Source organism: Prinia subflava, chromosome Z (genome assembly GCF_021018805.1).
Source record: "Prinia subflava isolate CZ2003 ecotype Zambia chromosome Z, Cam_Psub_1.2, whole genome shotgun sequence".
Classification (NCBI taxonomy): domain Eukaryota; kingdom Metazoa; phylum Chordata; class Aves; order Passeriformes; family Cisticolidae; genus Prinia; species Prinia subflava.
Window position 1 is genome coordinate 102,777,635 of NC_086283.1, and position 9,963 is coordinate 102,787,597.

The window sequence follows — 9,963 nt, forward strand, 5'->3', positions numbered from 1 at the left end:
TCTTTCTCTTTCTTCTTTCTTTCTTTCTTTCTTTCTCTCTCTCTCTCTCTCTCTCTCTTTCTCTCTCTCTCTCTTTCTCTCTTTCTCTCTTTCTCTCTTTCTCTCTTTCTCTCTTTCTCTCTTTCTCTCTTTCTCTCTCTCTTTCTCTCTTATTTATTATTTTTAATTTTTTTGTAACGTGGCAGATGCTGGTTTTCCACGCACGCTGCCAGCTCCACAGAAACGCCTTTTATTTCTTCTTCTTCTTTTTTTTTTTTTTCCTTTTTTTTTTTTTTTTTTCCCCTCTCCCCTCCCCTTCTTTTTATTAACACGTTCCTTTTAGAAACAAAGGTTCGACGCAAAACGCTGCCCCTGATGAAATGTGGAAGGCGCCCGGTCTGGCTGCTGGTGAGTGCTGCTATTCATCTGACTAAGCAGCATTTGACATTTGGGCTTGGTGGGTCTCAAGTTTCCCTCTAGTAAGATATGGGCTGACTCCGCCGCAGCCAATCTCGGTCGGAGGCTGCGGATGGTGCCGGAGGGAGGGAGGGAGGCACATCCCAGCCGGAGCAGCACCCACGGGCTGCGCAACAGCAGCGCTGCGAGCCTGACCTCAGCTGCACCGCAGCCGTGGCACCGCTGCCCGGCCCTCCTGGACCCGCTGGGGATGCTGCCCTGCTGAAAATACATCCCTCTCTCTCTTTTTTCCTTCTTTTTTTTTTTTTTTTTTTTTTTTTTTTTTTTTTTTTTTACAATTCTTAATGATTTACACTTGCTTTTGCCTCTCTTCCCCCGGTGGTTACCGGAGTTTCGCGTTTCCTGTTGCCCTCGTGGTTTATCTCCTGCTGGAATCGCAGGCAAGTGGAAGCTGTTTTACAAGAGCAGAGTCGAGTTTCCCAACCCGGGTTTGAGCTGGGTGCAATATAACCAGCGGCATAAAGGGAAATCCTCTCTGTCAGCCCGTGTTTCAGAATAAATCCAGGCAAACTGAAATCATACCAAAAGTGACAGCCCTGCAGAGCGCTGGCTGCGTGTTGCAAGGGGGCTGTGAGCTGAATCCACAACTCAGACATGTCCTCCCAGGACGGAGAGGGTCCAAGCCAGACAACAATACCACAGTCCAGTCTTCTGAGAGGTGTAATCCACAAAAAATCCCGCTCTGGGTGGATGTGTCACTGCCCAAGCACAGCGAGCCAGCTGGGAAGAGCTGGCATGTTTGCCTTTGATGAGCAAAGCATTAACTATGATTTGGTACAGACACTTTGTGGTACTGGGGAGAACTGTAACATCCTTTAATCTTTCCATTTCTCTTTGTCTGTTGTCCTCCTCCTCCCCAACCCAACATTTTGCTTTAACTACAAGCAAGGACGAGAGGGGAGCTGCAGCAGAAATGACATGATTACTGAAATAAGTGCCATTTGTAAGTAAGGGTTCTTTAAGAATTACCACTTTCTGATGCAAGCACTAAACTCCTTGTCTACAAAATTTAAAGCAGGCTTGTACAACACAGTTTTTCATAGACTAAAAATCCCTTACCACCTTGTTTTGCACCACACCTCCCAGGACAGTTAATGCAACATGGCCACAGAGTCCCCCAGCTCCCAGCAGCATCGTCCCTGAGGACCCACTTGTCACCCTCATTTCCACTCCATGAGACTTTCTATTAGTGGAAATGAAATTTGCAGAACTCATTGCATAACTTGTTCAAAAGGAGTTAAGAACGAACATAAACACATTTCATGGGTGACAGTGAGCCTCTGTGAACCCTGAACAGGCTTCTACTCACTCCAAAAGCTCTCCAAGGACCCAACCCCAGTCCCACTGAGTGCAGAAAAAAGATAAAAAATTAGCTCCAGACTGCAAGTGCTGCAGAAGTAAAGCCATGGCTTATAAACTATATTTGCCAGGTATCCTCATCACCTTCAGGAGATGGCTGGCCTCATGCAGGGATGGTTTTCTGCATGGTCTCTGGCTGCTCAAGACTTCTGGCAAAGCTCAGCCTGACTTTGAGCCATCCCTTGGTCGGAGGAGATGCTGGATCCCTCCTAAACAGGGTCTCAGGCCACCATGTCAGTGATCAGATGTGCTGTGGCTGCAGGGATGCACAGGTCCCATGTGTGCTGCATGCTGATGCAGTCCATGCAAGACGTGGCATGTCCTCAGCCCAAAGTACACCCAAGATACTCATCTGCTCTGCAAATACCACTGGGCCTCTTCAGAGGCAGCCTGGGGAGTGCTCATGTGGACAGGCATGGTATGAACAGCCTTGCACACCAATATGGGTATGAATAGCCCAGCCAGAGCAGCTACACAGGAAATTCGGGGCATCTTGAGGGATAAAACTGAGAGTCACCTCTCCCAGGTGACCTCTGCAGGCTGTGACAACAGTGCAGGGCACTCCTGCTGCCCTGCCCGGGCGAGGGCAGCACCCCAGGGCACGGAGCCTGGAGGAACACACTGCACCCCACCCCTGCAGCCTGCAGCCCTCGGCTGAGGCAAGCAGAGCAGCTGTGGGAGGAGCAGAGCAGGTAGAACCAGTGCTCCCCACCTGCCAGAGAGCTTGCTGCTGAGCAAGACCAGGGACATGGTCCAAAACAAACAGCAGGAGAAACCACATCTCCAAGGAACAGCTTGTCCACGCTGTTGAAACTTGGAGGGCATTACAGCAGAGCAGCCCTGCCCCAGCAGGCACCTCTGCTGTGCACACTCAGAGGCTTGAGGCACACCTGGGAAATGGAATGAAGGGGCCAAACCCAGGAGAAGGGCCTGCCTTATGCCACAGGCTGACCCTCAGTTCCACATGTTTGCTCTGGTTGTCTTTAGCAGGCACACACGGGGAGGAGAGACTGACACAAACCCAGCTCTGAGCGCTCACAGTGATGTAACTCTGGGTCTCACAAGGAAAGGAATGCAGGTTTTCCTCTCCCTGTTCCTCAGGAAGGGTACAAGCCTCACTCCTGATGGTTTCTTGTCTGTGCCACAGGAAGATGAGCAGGCTGAACCCTGTCCCATGGGGAAGCAGTAGGCTGGAAGGGGTTTCTTCCAGCAGCAAAACCACCATCTCTGACACCTCCCTGAAGGGCAGGAAGAACAGGGTGCTCCGTTTAAACTGCCCTTTAAAATCACATCTAATTTTCCTTAGTCTAGCACTGAGCTGCACATCTACCAGGTAACCCTAGGGCTGGGACTGGAGGAGTCCTACCACACTCAGCAGCTGCATTCGCACAGGTGAATAATTGTGCAATAGTAATTGCAAAAACTTCTGTCATTCAGGCATCAAGACCTGAAATGGGAGGAGAGACCTCTTCTACTTCTTCTCAGCACCAGGTGAGTTTGCAGAGCACCACCAACCTGCCAAAGCCAGTGATGCCTCAGCTCACACTACACGGCCACCAAGCTATCAGCACTGTGCACACACCTGCAGCAGGCAGCGCCGTAAGTCACATAAAACATTTTTAGAAATGCAGTTGCCATCACTGAAATGTTATATTTCCTGTGAAGAGTCCTTCATTTGTTTTCCTATCTCAAACTCTCATGGCTGAAAGGCGCACAGGCAGCTCCAGTTGCAATTTTACTAGCAGATGTAACAAAAACCTTGAGGAACTTCAGCATTATTTCTGGTGGTTGATGTTGTAAAGTATTTTATTTATTTGAAATCCATGCTCTAAACAGCTGATAGTCACTTCAAAACATGTCAAACTGACCCCTGTTCTGGCCTCAAAGGAGCTCACGAATCATAAATTTACGTAACAAATAAAACTTCCCGTGGGACAAACAACAGACTGTAAAATGCCCTCGTTCAGCAACTGCTGAGAACACTCATTTCCTAATCGGGCCCTGTGGATGCAGCACACACCAACTTAACCTCATCTGCCCTCATCTGGGACTCAGGCTGTGCTCACACAGCAGCTGTGCTCCTCCAGAAGCTCAGGTGCCAGGTTTGGCAGAGATGAATCAAACACAGAACGGGGAAGAGCCACACTCGACCCTAACCCTGCGTGGCACAGCCCAGCCCCATTCCTGGGGGAGGAGGAATCCGGGCACTGAACCCTTCCCCTTCTGGCAGCCTGGAACCCTCTGTCAGATGCAGATCAGAGCTGTGGATGCTGCAGGTGACTGGTTGGAATGTCAGGGGCTGAGTCACACCACGGAGCTGCCCACCTGCAGCCCGGCAGTGGCCAAGGCCAGCAGGAGAGCTCAGCTGCTCGGGAGCACTTTGGGAAAGGGAAGGCAGCCAGGCTGGTGCTGGAATGAGCTCAGGGGCTGGAGTGGAACATCAGATCAGGGCCATGAACTGGAAAATCAGGTTTTGGCTCATTATCTACAGAGTACCACTGCATCTGACATCCACTGCATGGTGTGCCACAACTTTGTACCAGGCATTTGGTACATCCCTGATACCCCATCCCTGGAAACATCTGAGGCTGGGCTGGATGGGGTCTGACCAACCTGATCTAGTGGAATCAACTCGTTGCAGGGGGCTGGACTAGGTGTCCTTTGAAGGTCCCTGCCAACCCGAACCATTCTGTGATTCCATGGTCTATAGCAGCACATTCAGTGGCAAATAATGGCTTGACAAGGTATCTCACACAGGGGAGGCATCTAAGAATTTTAATGTACTTCATTCCACAGAAAAGTAGGTTTTTCAAGTTCAGATTTTACCCATCCTAATAGCTCTGTTCCCAGATTCCATCCAGGGCTCGAGGCAGAAACAACCTATTGACTTCAGCTCAAATTCTGCACAGGGGAGTCTGCTGAGGAGAGCATGAGGAGGTGGGACAGCAGGGAGGGAGGGAACCCAGCCTTTGGGTGACTGTGCTGTGCTCTGTAGTTTTACACCTTAATTCCAAATGTCTCTAGAACTTGTGCAGTATGTTCCTCAGGCCCACAGATGGCTGACAGCAACGTGGTCTGTCAGCCATCTGTGGAAGGTGGAAGGTGTCCCTGCCCATGGCAGGGGGTGGAACAAGGTGGGCTCCAAGGTCCCTTCCAACCCCACATTCCTTGATCCCCCTGACAGGGGACCACCTGCAGTGCCAAATCAAACTGAAGAATCTCCTGATACACAAAGATCTGTCTGCTCTCTCTGAGGAGCAGGCTGAGAGATGAGAACGAGTTCACTGCACCTTCAGCAATCCCATGGAGAGCCCCATTCCAGCAGGGGCACCCCTGTCACCCTGGCTGCCTCCAAGCCTTGTGCCAAACAACTGCACCAAAACCACACTGAGAACAAGGGAAGAGCAGGAAGGAAAGGCATAAAGAGAGGAAAAAGAGAACTTCTCTGTATGGTGAGAGCCCCAAGCTGCTCATCCTCCACCACACACGCAGGGATGGGAGTCACTGACACTCCCCCTTCCCACCCAGGGGAGTCACAGTGAAATCCTCCTCCAAAGCCAGTGATTTAGACTGGAATTACACAGGTGGCAGCAACATACTGCAGATTCCTTGGGTTTGGTTGGTTCTCAAGTCATGCTCAGGGAATCTATTTTTAGGAATGCAACTGCATTTTTCCACAGCACTCCATGACCCTTCCTCCCACCCCAGTGCTGGACAGAGCAGGAAGAGGCTACAGACAGAGACCAGCCCTCAGACAAACAGGACATGAGCAAGGGGCACACCTGCTGAGCAGTGCCAGAGTCACAGGTCTCCACTGCAGCACCTGGAGGCTGTTCTGACAGAACACAGCAGCACAGAGCCCTGCAGCACACACTGCTGCCCAGAGCACCAGGACCACGGGTTCCCCATCTGCAGGATAAATTGTACAGGTGGTGACAGAGGCAGGACACCCCTGGTGAAGGCACACAACGCTTGAACCTCACCCTGTCTTCAGAAACAGCATTAATTAATAAATACTAGTGTTTGTGTAGCTGCATCCAACACCTGCCACAGCGAGCTCTTGTTTCATATCCATACTTGCCCTTTCCTTCAGCTTCAAACTCCTCCATACTCAGTATATACTCCAGACCCTACTCCATACTCAGCCTACTCCATATTCTACTTCTTTACAATCTCTCCTGGTTCTTGTTCAAAGACTGAAACTTGCCACTGTTAGAGAAGTAGTCATAAATGTTCTACTTTTTACTCACCACAAACTCCCAATGTTTTTCTCCAAATTAGTAATATTTTTTATTGTTCTAGCAACGGTAGATTTGCTGAATCTCACAGTTTTATGATTGTTTTTAAGGTGATTTGCAAGTTTCTGGAGTCTGGAGAGTGCACTTTCATTAAAAAGAGCACATCTTTAATTTGTACAGGTGAGGAACTTTAGCCTGGTGAGTGTCAGAAGATGCTCCTGAAAATAAGTCTTTTCATGCTCAATCCAACTGTTAGTGTTGCAGTGGTCTCAGTGCTCTGCCATCTATTAAGTTCTCCCTCTTGTGTTAAAATTATGTTGTCTTCTGCTTCACACAGTAGATTTTGTAAATCCCTTTTCAAGAGCTGAAAAATCTCTGTTTATAAATAACCACAGCAGAGGGGAAGAACATTGTTGTGTAAAATACTCTTACAGGAAAAACAAAACCCCAATGATTATATCATGTGTATCTTGTACTAGAGCTAAATGTTTATGAAGAGGGAATAATTTTTTTCCCTCCCTGGCAACAGCTATAATAAATACACTGCTAGAGAAAACGTGAAGTAGAGGATATGCACTCAACACTGAAGAAACATGTTTGGATTTAGCTCAGTGAGGAACTCGCAGAAGAATCTAACACCATAAAAATTCTTTTTATGAGAAAAAAAAATTCTTTTTTGAGCTTCCAGCTTGATGTCAGTGCTCACATCTCTCAGAGTAAAACTTGGGTGAGTTTTCTTTTGAGATGTGGTGAGATGGTGCTTGCAAGCTCCATTAACTGATCAGCTGGTAACAGGAATGAAAAATATTTTGTAGGTTAACAAAGGTTATCAGGCAGCAACAGAGAAATGAGGGCACAAAGCCTTTCCCCTCCTGCTTCCTGCAACCCCACAGTTTGGGTTTTGGCTCATAGATGCTTACTTTGTTCTTTTTGGGTTTTTTGTTCTCCTAAGTCCCCTCCTGCTAATGCAGAGGACCTGGTGTGATGTCTGTGTTTGGGGCAGCAAAGAATTTGGTGTGCCTGGCTCGTGGGGTCCAGGCTGGGCATCACAACCTCTCCAGACCAGCAGGTTCACTCCCAGAGCTTGCTGCCTTCAGCTTCTGTGCAACAGCTCCCTGCCTCGATGATTTTCACAGAGATTAAAGCTCTGCTTTCACAATCACTAATGCCACATTTGGGCAATTCCTGATCTCACAGAAATCCAGCTCAGGTAGGGCGTGAGCACACAGCCCTGCTTCTGCTGAATCAGAGCAGGAGCATGACCACCAGAGGGAAAACAATAGCTGCTCTGGTTTAATACCTGCCAGGGGGAGTCTGTCATGCTGACAGTTTCAAATGGCTGTGGATTAGCAGCCTGAGATTACACCTGATCTGCACTGTAATTCCTATGGCTCCATTTTGACTGGGCATCACTGGCTCTACAGCTGGACTTGTTCTCAAAGAGCACCCTCAAATAAATCCAAAAACATTACCATTTGATCTCGAACTCATTTCCATGAGAAATACTTATCCAGTATAAAACTAAAATCAACAACCATATGTGTAATTCCAATTTAACTCATGCTCCAGCCCACCTGTCGAATTTACTTATTCATGTAAATGTACCAAAGTCAGCAAAGAGATGATCAGCACTAGGTTCCTCCTTGCTGTTTCCAGAGGAGGGGAAGTGCATCCCTGTTACCAAACCCTCGGCTCAGAGCTCTCAGAAGGATTAATTTCCCTTCTGATGCCCCTCAGCATCCCCTTGCAGCATCAGGCAGCACAGACTTTGGCAGGTGGAGAGGCCAGACAGAGCCCTGCCCAGCTTAACAGCATCACACCAGATGGAAAACGTCTGGATTGGCAGATGGAGGAAGAGCTTAATGGAAATACTCTCACGATGAGGTGAGACTTCCCCGAAAATGTGCACTTTAGCAGCTTCAAGATGTAATATTTCTGTACATAGAATGCTACACAACATCCCATCTTCATTACTGGGGCTCCACTGGCAGTGCAGTGGAAATGCTTGTACCTAATCCAGAGAGGAATGTGACAGGTAAGCCTATCTCTGTCAGGGCTCTGCACCTTCTCCCTGTCTCTCACATACAGTTGTTTAGGATTAAGGTTTCACAGCTTTTTCTTTCTATTTTTTTCTATTTCTCTTATTTTCTGGACCAAGGGACCACAGAACCTGTTCTCTTCATCTCCTGCCAGACGTAGCACTCCAACCATCATCCCCTCAGACTGCAGCTGGGATCCCCTCTGTAAAACACCAAATGCTTTCCACTGCCACTGCAGTCCAGCAGCACCACACACTCCAGGGAGCACAGCAGCACAGACGTGTTGGTGTTGTGGCAGCTGCCTTTTTAAAAACCGTAAGAGGTGAAATGGGGCCTGAATTTTCAGGTACTTCAGTTTCAAGGTTTAATCTGTCAAGTACTTAGGAGAAAGGCTGTGCTACTGCCTCTCTTTTGCGAGGCTGGGACAGCTGCAGGGTGTCTACAACGCTCCACCCAGTGGCAGAAACCTACACCTGCCTGAGGGAGTAAATCCTGCATAGCTCTACACGGGCAATAAATCCCACATGGTTCAAAAAGAGGAAGAAATTAACATTTTCATTATACCGCGTAACAGACACTATTCACGTAAAGAATACAGCTGAGCCTAAAAAGGTTAAAAAAAAAAAAAAGTGTGCACTCAATACCCTTAAAAGTACATGATTATCCCTCTAAAATCTAACACATTTCTTATCTCCTGCTCCTTCCAGGACACTTAAATTCCCTTAATCCCAACTGCTCTCAGCAGAGATGCCTTAATTTCCCAAAGGCAGAAACACAGCTCTACCATTGTTGTATCCAGGAAATCAGAGAACGTAGCTGGGAATTAGTACAAGGATCAGGTATTTCTGTTGTTATTCTGTAATAAATGATAGGGCTTACTACCAAAGACAAGCTCAGACCAAAGCCTCAGGGCTCAGCACCCCTGTGTATCATGGAAGATTGGCTCAGGAATCAAACGTCAGTGCTCATGCTCATCTTTAAAGATAACACAGCAAGAAAAAGCCAGTATTCTGAATCCCTGCCCATAGCACTGGGGTTGGAAGTAGATGAACTTTAGTGTCCTTTCCAACCCAAACCATTTTGTAATTCTGTGGTTCTGTATTCTGAAGCACAGCAAACCATTTCTGTGCAGGGCCCAGCACAGGACTTTGTTTGGGCCTTCTGGGAACGCCATGCTCCAGGCTTAGAGGTAAAATCAGGAACTACAGAAGAGGAATGCAGAGGCATTGTCGCTGGTCTCAACCATTTCACAGTTTAATTGGCACAAAGTAGATTTAAATGGGATATTGGGGTGGAATTCCTGGCTGTGAGTGTGGGCAGGCCCTGGTAGAAGTTTCCCAGAGCAGCTGTGGCTGCCCCTGCATCCCTGGCAGTGCCCAGGACCAGGCTGGAACAATCTGATCTGGTGGAGGATGTCCCTGACCATGGCAGAGGGTGGAATGGGACAGTCCCCAAGGTCCCTTCCAACCCAAACCATTCCATGATTCCATGAACACATCGCTCTGACCCGGCTGTCCTCAGCTGGGTGTTGTGGAAGAAGCTGCAAGTGTTGGAGCTGCACCACCTGAAGACCCAGCAACCTCATGGGAAAGGATTTTTCACTGCTTCACTGTAGTGTGGCAAATCCCCTCATCAGAGGTTGTAACAGGAAATGAGCGGGATAAAAATGGAATGATATGGGAGTCAGCATCTGGCTCACACTGCAAAGAAAGGTCACTGGCAGGAGGACGTACATCATCTGTGCTGATAACACATAAGGTATCTGGAAGTTGTAGCTCATGCATAAAAAGTTCTCTGGAAAATGAGGTGGACATCATGAAGCGTTTTGCAGAAGATGCCCCATTACTCAGGATGACCAAACACAGCTCTCA

General features: G+C 48.2%; 1 long non-coding RNA gene across 1 annotated transcript; it reads left to right on the plus strand.

The window, feature by feature from the left end:
* Nucleotides 1–86: 86 nt before the first annotated feature.
* LOC134563898 (uncharacterized) lies at nucleotides 87–6,135 on the plus strand. The gene is made up of 3 exons (XR_010083436.1): nucleotides 87–387; nucleotides 3,253–3,306; nucleotides 5,496–6,135. It is a non-coding gene; the product is annotated as an uncharacterized LOC134563898 (long non-coding RNA).
* Nucleotides 6,136–9,963: the final 3,828 nt, after the last annotated feature.